Here is a 12,961-nt window from a genome sequence, read left to right as displayed (position 1 = left end):
TAAGCACCCCCTTTCCATACGAGGACTAGGGCCCGTGGGCGTTCAGGTAGCCCCGGGGACTCGAAAGAGCTCTCCGAGTGATTACAAGACAGTGCCGGCTGCAAGCATGGGGCAGTCCGGGAGTTCACCCCTACTAACCCCCTTAAAGACCCTTTTGAAACAGTGGGGTATCTCAGTTAAGAGAAGCTCTCTCCAGCGATTTTTTGATGATGTGGCCACTTTTGCCCCCTGGTTTCCTTGTTCTGGCAGCCTTAATCTGCCCTCTTGGATGAAACTTGGTCGTGATATAGACCGAGCGCGCCAAACGGGTGTCTGTTTGGACCCGATTCTAGTCCTTATATGGGAGACTGTTCGTGCAGTACTTGAGTTAGAATCAGCCACAGGCCTAACTACGCCTACCGCCTTGTTGCAGGCGCGACATGCACTCCAAGAGGCTCAGTCTGTTTCATCTGCGGAGGGCTCCCATAAGGGCAAGCCGCCGGAGTCGAGTGCTAGTTCTGATAATTCTGACTCAGAATCTGAAAGTGAGGCAGATGAAGGGCCGGAAGCGCCTCCGCTGATTGACCTAGAGGGGCCTCCTGTCTCACCCACGCGGCCTTCCGCCCCGCCAATGTCTACCGCTGCACCCCCAGGGACACCCCAGCTCCCAACTGACGCCTTGGGCGGTCCCACCAAAGGACCTTGCCGAGAGCTCCCTCTAGTGGCCATGCCCAGTAAATGTAATTATCCTTTGCTGCCAGACCCGGAAACCCCGATGGGTCGGTCAGGGGAGGGGCAACCTTTGCCGTACCCCCCGCCCGAGTATAAAGGCCCTGACCCAGTGCTCAGCTGGGCCAGAGGCTCTGTTTGTGTCTTTCCCCAGGAACCAGGACGCCAACCAGTGTGGGTACCGGAGAGATTGGTGAGAACCGTGCAGTCGCCTGAGAACACCAAAGAACTGCAGCCTGACGGGTCGTTAAACCCCCAACGTGACCTGTTGGATCCAGTCCTCAACTCGCGTGATGAGCGGTCAAATGATGTCGACGGTGTCGACCACTCCCCAGCAGACCGGGAAGAGGGCCAGGAATATTGACCTTTTTTCCCTCCTGGTTCTCTTGGCCTAATCTGACCAACTGGGTTCTTCTTGCTGTGGGGTTATTAGTAGGTTTGATCATTGTTAAGAGTTTGCTGGAGCGTTTGTTTCAAAGACAACAGCAATTACGTGTTACCGCCATGATGGCCATGTCCTCTGCCTGTAACCCTCCTGATAACTATAGTCCCTCTGCCCAGCACCCATCCCAACCACTCGAAGCTGGGCATTCGGGGGTAAGGTTCGCAGCTAAGTATATGAAAAAATCTCGTATATAAACATTCGGTACCAGTGGCCCTAATTTTTGTCTCAGGTGGACCTCTTACGCAGAGTCCTAGTTGTGGCCAGACGGGACCCTTGGCGTTTGCACAGAGGCTCCTAGTGACGCCCTCGGCACTGGCTACCTTCTCCTAATCCTCCTGTCCCCCAGTTGCGAGACTGAGTACTGCAAGGAGGGCCACGTGGTTTCCGGCTCACGGGTTCTCCGGTCTCTATATGAAGTGAGCATTCTGGTCGGTGCCAGAGGTCCCACCTTGGTATGGCCGGGACCTAGTCCAGACTCCCCAAAGCACCAAAAAATACGTTGTGGGCCATCTTGGTCCACGGGAGCACATTCATCACTGGAGACACTGGGGCATAAAAAACAAAAAAGGGGGAGATGTGAGCAGCCACCTTCCGGATTTGGCCTAGTAGACAAGCTGCAGCCTGCCCTTGAGTTCCCCCCGCCCATCGAGTGGTGCCAAGATGGCGCCCACATCCTGCTTCCGGCTTCTGATGTATGTAACCACCCGCTGTATTCACCAATCATGCTTGTGTGCGTGGCGTTAGCCCATTGGATACACGCAAGGTTTATAAGAAAGTTCCCGGGCAAAGCTCGGGGAGACAGCCCACAAGGAGCCGTACCTGACGGCCGCATCGAGGTTGTTCTCCCCCGAGGTGTCTCGCCCCGGGTGGAACCTGTAAAGATGATGATTGCCTAGTCCCATTAAAAGTTTATCTGCTTTACCACCGCGAGTCCTGAGTGATCACAAGTGCTCCGGGTAAGACGTTGTCCGCACCCTCTCTCCCCTTATCTCTCTGGTCCCCATCGCCGGCCGACCGAGGACTCGAGGCGGGGCGGAGAAGCGCCGGACACTGGACCAGCATCAGGATCACCTGGGAACTTATAAAAAGGTAATTCCTGGGCCCCACGCAAGACCCACTGAATTAGCAAGTTTGAGAATTTCTCAGTTGCCTTGGGATCCTGCTTGCCATCCTCCCAGAGCACAGCCAGAGCAAGAAGCAAGGACTTCAGGCCTCTGATTGTTGGAAAATACCAACCCCCAGTTTTCAGCTGAGCCATGCCCCAATTTCTTTGAGTGACTGAGTTTTTGTGTTATCCATGAGGTTTAGGATATTGAAGCCATTGTTGGCTGGAAACTGATAGTATTCAATTGGAAGAGTTAGTTTGGGGCTGCAGCTGCAAAATTAAAAGTAGCAGGCAAAGGAGATAACTGAAGGGGGAAAGCAGGCAAGATGAAGCAAATGTGGTCCTCTGTTGGCTGGGATGTGAATGGAGAATATGAAATACTGGAGGGGTGGGGAGGGAAGACAAGTGTCCATGCCAGGAGATCCCAGGGAGGGGCTTGGTTTGAGAATTCTTTATTGGACATTAGTGCCCTTTGAGTTTGTTGCAAGTGCAGGTGAAACTGATTTTCCCCTGAAAGAGTTAGTGTGTACATATGATAAATAGTGAAAGAAAATCTTCCTGATCACTTTCGGGCAAGGCGAAGTAACAAAACACACCCTGAAGCTTGAATGAATATAGTAGTATCAAGCAACTTATACCAAAAAAAAGAGACTTTTAACCTGTTTGATAAAGAACTCCTTTGCTTACCCCCATAAAACCAGTCTATTCTAGTTCAGTTCAGCTCCGGGTTAGATGTTGAGAATACTAAAGTGAATATGACATGGATCCTACTTTCAAGTAGATCAAACTCTAGCAGGGGAGAAAATATATTTCCACATTGCGTGATGAATGCAGGGATGCAATTGCTGTGTGAATGAGGTGCAGTAAGATTACAGAGGAGAGAAGGATTAGTTGTGGTTGGGGCTGTAGGGGAGGTAGTCAAGGAAGTCTTCATGAAAGCAGACACTAGAGCTGGATTTTGGAGGGGAAAATAGGTTGTTTGGTAGTCAAGGGTTTTCAGTCTGGGCAAGGGCCCAGTGGAGTGAATCAGCATGTTCAGTATTGCGAACTACTGCTAATGGGTAAATCAGAAAGTAAGAAGTGGCAGGGAGTGAGTGCCTTTTATGCTCAGTTTAAGAAAGTTGAATTTATCACACAGATTGTTAGTACCCAAACCTAGCAGATTACCAGAACTACTTGGGGAACTTCCAAAACAATATAAAGCAAAATAAAATCCTGGGCCCCACCTCCAGAGACTCTAATGCAGAGGCTCTGAGTTGGCCCCAGCCATGTGTGCTCCCCACGTGGCTCCGATTGTCAGACAGGTTTGGAAACCTTATCAGAAAGTGACGGTAAACCCCAGAGATGATGGAAATCTTGGAGGTGATGGGTTTTAAGCCAGAGAATTCTCTCAGCCATTAAATAAGTATAATAATTCCTGTCCTCTAATTCCAGTAGAGGAGTCTGATTCGTGTATTAGTTATTGTGGAGGGAAAAGCATGAGAGGTGGAAGTGATGTGAGGTGGGGAGATAAATCAGGAAGCTGCTCCATCCGAGGCAGGATAGAATAGAGCATCAAGGCTGTGGTGCCTGGTTTTCTATTCAGCTTCAAAGGAGTTAACCCAAACCTGCAAATCTTCAACTGCAGACTTCACGAAGCCAAAATTTCCTCTAAAGCTCTGAAGGCTCCCCAAAACATAAACATTTGTAAAATCACAGGCCAAAAGCAAATTCTCAGTTAATGACAAAAAGCATGGGATCATAGTAATTTGTGCAGAGAATAAAAATATATATGCAGGGTCCCCCTGAGGAGCTGGGGGAAAATGCGGAAGTGTTGGGCTTCCTCACCTGGATTGTTGCTGATGTTCTCACAAACATTGAGGACTGATGGTTTGGTGTGCCGAGCCCTCTACTTTGGGGCTTGCCCTTATGAAGCTTCTTACTGCAAAGGGGAGGCTAAACCTGCTTATAATTGTCCCTAAGAGTCTCCCCAAGTACCTCTTTGTTGCTCAGATGTGGCCCTCTCTCTCTAGCTAACCCAACTTGGCAGGTGAACTCACTGCCCTCCCCACTAAGTGGGATCTGACTCCCAGGGGTGTAAATCTCCCTGTGCAGGATATGACTCCCAAGGATGAATCTGGACCCGACATCGTGAGATTGAGAACATCTTCTTGACCAAAAGGGGGCTGCAAAATGAAACAAAATAAAGTTTCAGTGGCTGAGAAATTTCAGATGGAGTTGAGAGGTCACTCTGGTGGGCACTCTTACACACTATATAGATAACCCCTATTAGGTTTTAATGTATTGGGAGAGCTAGAAGTAAATACTCGAAACTATCAAACTGCAACCCAGTAGCCTTGACTCTTGAAGATAATTGTATAACAATGTAGCTTACAAGGGGTGACACTATGATAGTGAAAGTCTTGTGGATCACACTGTCTTTATCCAGTGTATGGATGGAAGAGTAGAAAAATGGGGACAAAAACTAAATGAAAAATAGGGTGGGGGAGATGGTTTGGGTGTTCTTTACTTTTATTTTTTATTCTTATTTTTGCTTTTTCTGGTATAAGGAAAATGTTCAAAAAATAGATTGGAGTGATGAATGCACAACTATATGATGGTACTGTGAACAGTTGATTGTACACCATGGATGATTGTGTGATATGTGAATACATCACAATAAAATTGAATTAAAAAAAAAAAACAGACTTAGGAAACAATTAGAAAAACATGGCAAGAACCTCCCCCACCACCACCAAAAAAAGCATGGGGTCATAAAGGTTGTTAAACATCTGCCCAAAGACAAATTTTAGATATTTTAGACATGCAAGGGCAGGTCACAAGTTCTGATCACTGTCTCCTCCTAGAACAAAGGAGACACCAGGTGTTGAAAGCTCAAGATAAGATGATCACAGCAAAATTTCCCTATATAACAAACCAACCCACTCCCTCTCAGTGCATGCTTCTCTCAAACATGCCCATGCTATCTCTTTCTTTCTCTTTAATAAACTTTACTACCTATTTCTACAGGCCCCTCTCATCTCTAAGTTCTTTCTGCAGTGAGAGTCCTGAACCTGGAACAGGGTTCTGCCTGGCACTGTTGCCAGCAGGGCACTGGTTGCACATCGACTAGCTGAGAGCAAATTCTAGCCCGACCTAAGGCAACAGCAGGTCTGTGGTCAGGGCCAGCTTCATGGGCCTGTGTCTTAGTTTGCCAGGGCCGCTGTAACAAATACCACACACTGATTTGCTTCAGCAATGGGAATTTATTGTCTCACGGTTTTGGAGAAATTAAGGTCTCTATGGGCCATGCTTTTTCCTGGGGTCTGTAGCATTCTGATGTTGGCTTGCTGCAATCCCTGGGGCTCCTTGCATGTTGCCTTTGTCACATGGAGATCCCCATTCTCTGGATTCTTCTGATTTCTGGCTTCTGGTTCCCTCTGACTTCTGGCTTATACTGACTTCTGCTTGGTCATCCATGTCTCTGTCTAGATTTCCTCTCTGTATGAAGTCCTTACTTCAGCCATATATATGGATTAAGGCCTACCCTTAATTCATTTTGGAATTTTTGGGTTTGAGATGCCTCCTATTGAATGCCCCTTTTAATAACAGCACTAGTATTACCCCAACACTCAGGCTCTAAACTACAATTCCTTGATGGTTCGCTCCCTTGATCCCCAATCCAAGTAGTTGCCAAGTCTGGTAGAATCTATCTCTGTGGTGTTTCTCAGTTCCATTCCATCTTTTCCATTCCATTCTATTCTGTTCTGTTCCATTCTGGTCCATTTTCTACTAAGTGATCAGGGCTCCTCTGGGTTCATTCTCACTGGTTGGCACATAACTTCCAATGTTCTTACCAAGAGCCTGTCTCTACATCATGCCCCTATGCACAAATAGCAAAGCTCTGTTCTTTTTTCCTGTTCCTAAAGTCGGTGCCCCCTGTTGTTGAGCCTCCTTTTGAATCTGGGTTTTAGTTCTTAGCTTGTTTATGAAGTAAAGATGGTTGAAACATGCAGAATACAATGGACTCTTAAGTTCTTTCTGATTCCAAAGACATCCCCAAGTATTCTCATTAATCATGACAATAACAATATTATTTAAACATAGTGATGTACACGATGTAAGGAGTATGTCAGTATCTGATATAGGTATTCAAGGAGTAAAAAGTAGCCAGGTGTGCCTGATGCTAAAAATAAACAGGAGGCCATATATGGATTGTGTGAATATGGGCATTGCTTAGCTAGTTTCCTTCACTATAAAACAGATATAGCAATTTCCACCCTATAGAGCCCACAGAGACAGTTTACTATAAAAGTGATACTGTTTCTGGAGGTCTAAAAAGTGGTAAAGTATTATAAAAGTGCATATTTACAGTTAGGTGATACATTAAAGACAACTCTGAGCCTGCCTGGCCATAATACATGTCTTCCTCTAACAAATTCCTTTCATATACAATCCTTGGGCCAATTGTTGCCTCTCTGTGAAACAACAGTGCCTATTTCATCATATTATTGTGAGATGTAAATGAGGTTTTATAAAGTGCTTGGCACACAGTATGCACTCAATAAGTGTAAATTGCTATCATTGTTGTTTCTTTTATTATTCCCATTTTATCTGCCCCTCTAGGTAGCTTTTGACATAAAACTTTTGTAGATTGTTCCTTTTTGTTTTGGAGGAAGTCAGTGTCCTATACATTTTTACTGGACCTCTTTCCAGATTATTCTATCTACCACCTATGATTTGCTTAACTAAATTTTTGAAAATGTGTAAGTGTGCATGAGTGTATGTGTGTACAAAATTATCATCAGGTGTCTAGGTTTTGCCTTCTCATACTCATCAGAATAACGTTTGTCCTTCCAGCCATTGGTCAATGGGGTTGGTTGCCTTCTTTTATTGCAGGGCACCATTTATGTTGAGTCACTTAACAAGAAACAGCAATATATCTTGCATATTCTATGAGCCCAGAAAGGGAAGGAGGTATGGATAGTGCTGGGGGATATAAACAGAGCAGATAATGAGAAGGGAGGAAGAGGCTGACCAGGGGAATATAGAGTAGGAAAGGCAAAGCAGCAGGAGTGTGCAATACTCAAAAGGCAACTGAAGATTAGTCCAGTGGATTGTGGGGTGACTGGGTCTCTCTCCCCACTATTAAAAGGAATGTTTATGTTTTGGAGAGAGCAACAAGGACTGTTTCTTATACAACCTTTATTTAGTGGTTGGTGTTGCAGAACTGTGCGGATGTGCACTGGGACAATGAATGTTACCAATAACTTTCTGGGTTTGGTGGGAGCCCCATCCATGTGTAAAGTTTATTGTGCAGTAACAGAGTCATCTCGAGTAGTAATAATAATGGTAAAAAATGAGGCATAGTAATATTTATTGTTATAGAAAGTACCTATTCATATTTGTTTTTCCTAAGATTTGATAATACCTGTTTATATTTACTTTGCTTATAAAGTAAAACTAACAGGTGTGACTTCCTCAGAGTGAAGACAAGATTGGTGAAGGCTGAATTATACTTCACCCACTCATAGTGAGTGTCTAGTACAAATAAGCAAATCAGCAAAGGAGCTTAAAGTAGAGGGACCCTTAGGCTAGAAATAATAATTTGCTGGAACTTCTACTAGGAAGTATTGGCTTTTGAAACATAACTTTCACTCCCTTGGGAAAGAGTCCGCCATAGACTTTCCAGGTATCTTTTTTGGAATCAGACAGTTTGTGTTTGCACTGTCTGCCAACTATAACAATAACATACTCTTTTGGTTTGCTAAAGCTGCTGGAATGCAATATACCAGAAATGGGTTGGCTTTTTCAATGGGGATATATTAGGTTACAGATTTACAGTTCTAAGGCCATGAAAATGTGCAAATTAAGGCATCAAGAAGAAGATACCTTCTCTGAAGAAAGACTGCTGGCATTTAGGGTTCCTCTGTCACATGGGAAAACACATGATGACATCTGCTGGTCCTTCTCTCCTGGTGTTCAAGTTTGCTAATGCTGTCAGAATGCAAAATACCAGAAATGGATTGGCTTTTATAAAAATGGGTTTATTTGGTTACATAGTTACAGTCTTAAGGCATAGAGTGTCCAAGGTAATGCAACAACAATCAGGTACCTTTACTGGAGGATGGCAAATGGTACCCGGAAAACCTCTGTTAGCTGGGAAGGCACATGGCTGGTGTCTGCTCCGGAGTTCTGGTTTCAGAATGGCTTTCTCCCAGGATGTTTCTCTCTAGGCTTCAGCTTCTCTCCAAAATGTCACTCTCAGTTGCTCTTGAGGTGTTTGTCCTCTCTTAGCTTCTCCAGAGCAAAAGTCTGCTTTCAAAGGCCATCTCCAAAATATCTCTGTAAACTGCAGTTCCTCTCTCAGCTCCTGTATATTCTTCAATGTGTCCCTCTTGGCTGTAGCAATTCCTTCTGTCTGAGCTTATATGGGCTCCAGTGAACTAATCAAGGCCCATGCTGAATGGGCGGGGCCAAACCTCCATGGAAATTACCAAATGAAAGATCTCACCCACAGTTGAGTGATTACATCTCCATTGAAACATTCAATCAAAAGTCTCCAACCTAACCAACACCAATACTTTTCTTGCCCACACAAGACTGCATCAAAGATAATGGTGTTTTGGGAGACATAATACATCCAAACCAGCACACCTGGGTTCTGGTTTCAATGGCTTTCTCTCTCAGCTCCTGTGGGTCCTTGCTTATGTCTCCTGGGGCGTTTCTCTCTCTGCTCTCTGGGCTTTTGCTGTCTTTTATCCTCTCCACAAAGGACTCCAGTAAAGGATTAAGACCCACTTTGAATGGGCTGGGTCACATCTCAATTGAAATAGCCAAACAAAAATGTCCCACCCACAATAGGTCTGCCCCCACAGGAATGGATTAAAAGAACATGGTATTTTCTGGGGAAAGTAACAGGTTCAAACTAGCACATATACATATAGAAATTTCCCCACCAAGTTATGATTTCTTGTGTTACGAGCTGATTACATGAAATGTATAATATAAGCTGTCATACAGATTCTCATCATTAAGCTTTCTATATCATGATATGACAAATAACATTTTCCAAAGATGGCAGCAACAGTATCTCCCCCATGCCGTTCTTACAATGGGACTTTGACACTCTTCCCATTGTGAGTTGGGATCTATGTTTCCTTTCCTTGAACCTGGGTGGGCTTGTGACTATTGTGGAAGTGGCACTATTGACTTCGTAGGTCAGGTCATAAAAGGCAATACAGCTTCCATCTGCTTCTCTTGGGAGACCTGGTGCCACGCCCATGGAAGCCCAGGCCACCTGAAAAAGTCACCTGTTGAGGTTTTATAAAGTGCTTGGCACACAGTATGCACTCGATAACCCCAGCTGTCCGTCAGCAACAGCTGCCTGAGAGGTGAACGATGACACCTCTAGATGATCCCTGCCCACAGACCCCAGTAGTCCCCAGCCTTTAAATCTTCCTAGCTAAGGCCCCAGACATGGTAAAGAAGATGAGTTGACTCCTGTATGCCTTTCTGAATTCCTGACTCATAGAATCCATGAGCATAATAAAATGGTTGTTTTAAGATACTAGGTTTTGGGGTAATTTTTAATCTAGCATCTAGTAGCTGTTATCATCTTTAAAATTATTCTTGCTCCCCAATTTTTATCTAATATGGCTGGAATTTTTGCTGAAACTATTAAACACTTAACTCCTAGACAAGGGCCCCTAATTTCCTCAGCCCTGTAATGACAATAGGCCCAGAAATGAGTCAAGAACAATAGGTGACCTGTCATGAGTCAATCAATATACTGCTAATGAATGAGTTTTAGAAAAACTGAACAGGACAGAGAGCAGTGGCTCAGGGTGAGAGTAGGATGTCCAGAATACTTCCAAGAAGGTTAAGAGTTCCTTGGTGTGATGGTTAGGTTCATGTGTCCATTTGGCCGGGTGATGGTGTCCAGGTGTCTGGTCAAGCAAGCACTGGCCTAACTGTTACTGCAAGGACATTTGTGGCTGGTTAATAAACCAGAAGGCTGGTGTTTATTACATCATCAGTCAATTGACTGCATCTGTGGCTGATTACATCAATGAAGGGCGTGTCTTCCACAATGAGAGAATTCAATCAGCTGGATTTAATCCAATCAGTTGAAAACTTTTAAAGGAGAAAGAGAGAGAATTGTCACTTCTTCTTTGGCTAGTTAGTGTCTCCTGAGGAGTTCATCAAACACCTTCATCAGAGTTGCCAGTTTGCTGCCTGCCCTATGGAATTTGGACTTGTGCATCCCCACACTTATGTGAGACCCTTTATAAAATCTCATATTTACAGTTATCTCTTGTTGGTTCTTTTTCCCTAGAGAACCCTATCTAATACACTTGGCAAGGTTAATGCAGCTTTCCTAGAGCCAGTGGAGTAATTTTGGAGGCAGCAGGCAGTGTCTTCTTCACTTGGAGCCCAGAGGTCAGGAGAAAAGTGGAAGTGTCAACCTACTGCAGGCAGGAAGTGCTGGCTGTGCCAGAAGAAACTAGAAAGTAGATTCTGGCAAAAAATCAAATCTCAACCAAACATAGGCAGCACTGAATTCCCCACAGGTTAAGTGACTGATTCCCTCAAGGAGGTAAACTTAAGCCACTCCTCTGCAGGGTCAGGAAGGAAGATATGGACCCACCTGCTCTAAGGAGCTGTCTTCATCAGATTCTAGTTATTCAAACAAAAGAAAAATACACTCTGTAAACCTGTCCAATTATTCTCTAGCTTGCTCCTCTTTTTACTTTCTGCTCTGTCTTTACTTGTTTTTTTAACAAAATTCATTTGGAGAAATTCCAAATCATGTCAGGGGTGGGGGATTAAAAACAACAACAGCTTTACTGAGAAATAGTTGACATACAATAAACTGCACATATTAAAAGTGTATATTTTGACAGGTTTTTAAGTATGCCTATACCAATGGAACCATCACCATAATCAAGATAGGGAACATACCCACTACCCTAAAAGTTTCCTCCTGGCCCTTTGACATCTCTCCCTCCCATCCGTCCTCATGCCTTCCAAGGTGTGCCAGTTTGAATATATTATGTCCCCCAAATGCCATTATCTTTGATTTAATCTTGTGTGGGCAGATGTTATCAGTTTTGATTAGATTTATTGAGTGTTTCTTTGGAGATGTGCCCCACCCAACTGTGGGCGATGACTCTGATTGAATAATTTCCATGGAGGTGTTGCTCCACCCATTTCGGGTGGGTCTAAATTGATCAGTAGAGCCATATAAATGAGCTGACATAACAGAAGGAACGCAGTGCAGCTGTGAGTGATGTTTTGAAGAGGAGCTACAGCCAAGAGGGACACTTTGAAGAAAGCACAGGAGCTGGAGATGAAAGACAGTTTGAAGACGGCTGTTGAAAGCGGACTCTTGCTCTGGAGAAGCTAAGAGAGGACAAATACCCCAAGTGCAACTAAGAGTGACATTTTTGAAGAACTGCAGCCTAGAGAGGAATGTCCTTGGAGAAAGCCATTTTGAAACCAGAACTTTGGAGCAGATGCCAGCTGTGTGCCTTCCCAGCTAACAGAGGTTTTCTGGATGCCATTGGCCATCCTCCAGTAAAGGTACCTGATTGCTTATGTGTTACCTCAGACACTTTATGGCCTTAAGACTGTAACTGTTTAACCAAATAAAACCCCTTTTATAAAAGCCAATCCACCTCTGGTGTTTTGCAGTTCAGCAGCATTAGCAAACTAGAACACAAGGGATAGAGGATTTTTCATCCACCTGTCAGCCCTGCTTGGGAAACTTATTGCCCCTAGTGGCAGAATGTGGTAATCACTACCTGCGGGGGTGCTGGAGAAGTCTCGCCGGTCCTGAATAAGGAGAAAAAGTGGAACCTCAGAGCTTCTGTACAAGTGTGAGTGTTTGGCTTGTTTTAACAGGCCTTTTCTTGGCTGCCCTCGAAAAACTTCACTAGGTTGTGGTTCTGTTACATGAGAACTTGTTGAGTATATTTTCTTTTGCAAGCACATCTTTGTTCACTCTGATATGTTTCACAGGTGATAAAAGGGAAGATTCTGAACTTCACTGGTGCTGTTAGGAAGGGATAGGACTACACAAAGTCTTGAAATGAATTTTGGATAGTCTGAATTCTTACTCTCCCTTTAATTCTCAAAGAAAATACTGCTATTTCATGTGTTTGTTTCAACCTAAATCATGTTGGTGTGAATTATCAATTTGTTAGAGACACTAGTTGAGAAGACTTTTAAATAATGAGAATCATGTATATGAAAACCAATGTCTACTGTTTTGTGCCAGCTAGTGTTTATTATTTGATTTGAGCCCTAAGTATGTGCCTTGCTGTTATTTTTTCTTTGGCATTTGAACATTGAATTCAAGGATTCTTTTTGTTTTAAGAAGTACTAAGCAAAATGAACAATAAAAAGGGGAATGGGGCATGCTAGTGTTTGAATATGCTCTATCTCGTTGCTCTAATTCTGTGCCTCTGTGCATTATTAATATATGGATGCATGCAATGCCAGCATGGAAATTGGTCTTCACAGATACTGCAGTTTTCCAGAAAACATTCACAAAATCAATAAATGCAACAGAAAACATTCCATTTGTTAATGGGCATATGTGAATAAGCAGCATAGAAAATTGGCTAATATTAGAAAACGGTTAAGTCCTTAACTTCAGGTGTGGTTATATAAATGAATACTGTCAATGTTCATAACTTAAACCTGGGTACTTGGTCAAA

Source organism: Choloepus didactylus, chromosome 13 (assembly GCF_015220235.1).
Source record: "Choloepus didactylus isolate mChoDid1 chromosome 13, mChoDid1.pri, whole genome shotgun sequence".
NCBI classification, from domain to species: domain Eukaryota; kingdom Metazoa; phylum Chordata; class Mammalia; order Pilosa; family Megalonychidae; genus Choloepus; species Choloepus didactylus.
This window is presented reverse-complemented; position numbering follows the sequence as displayed.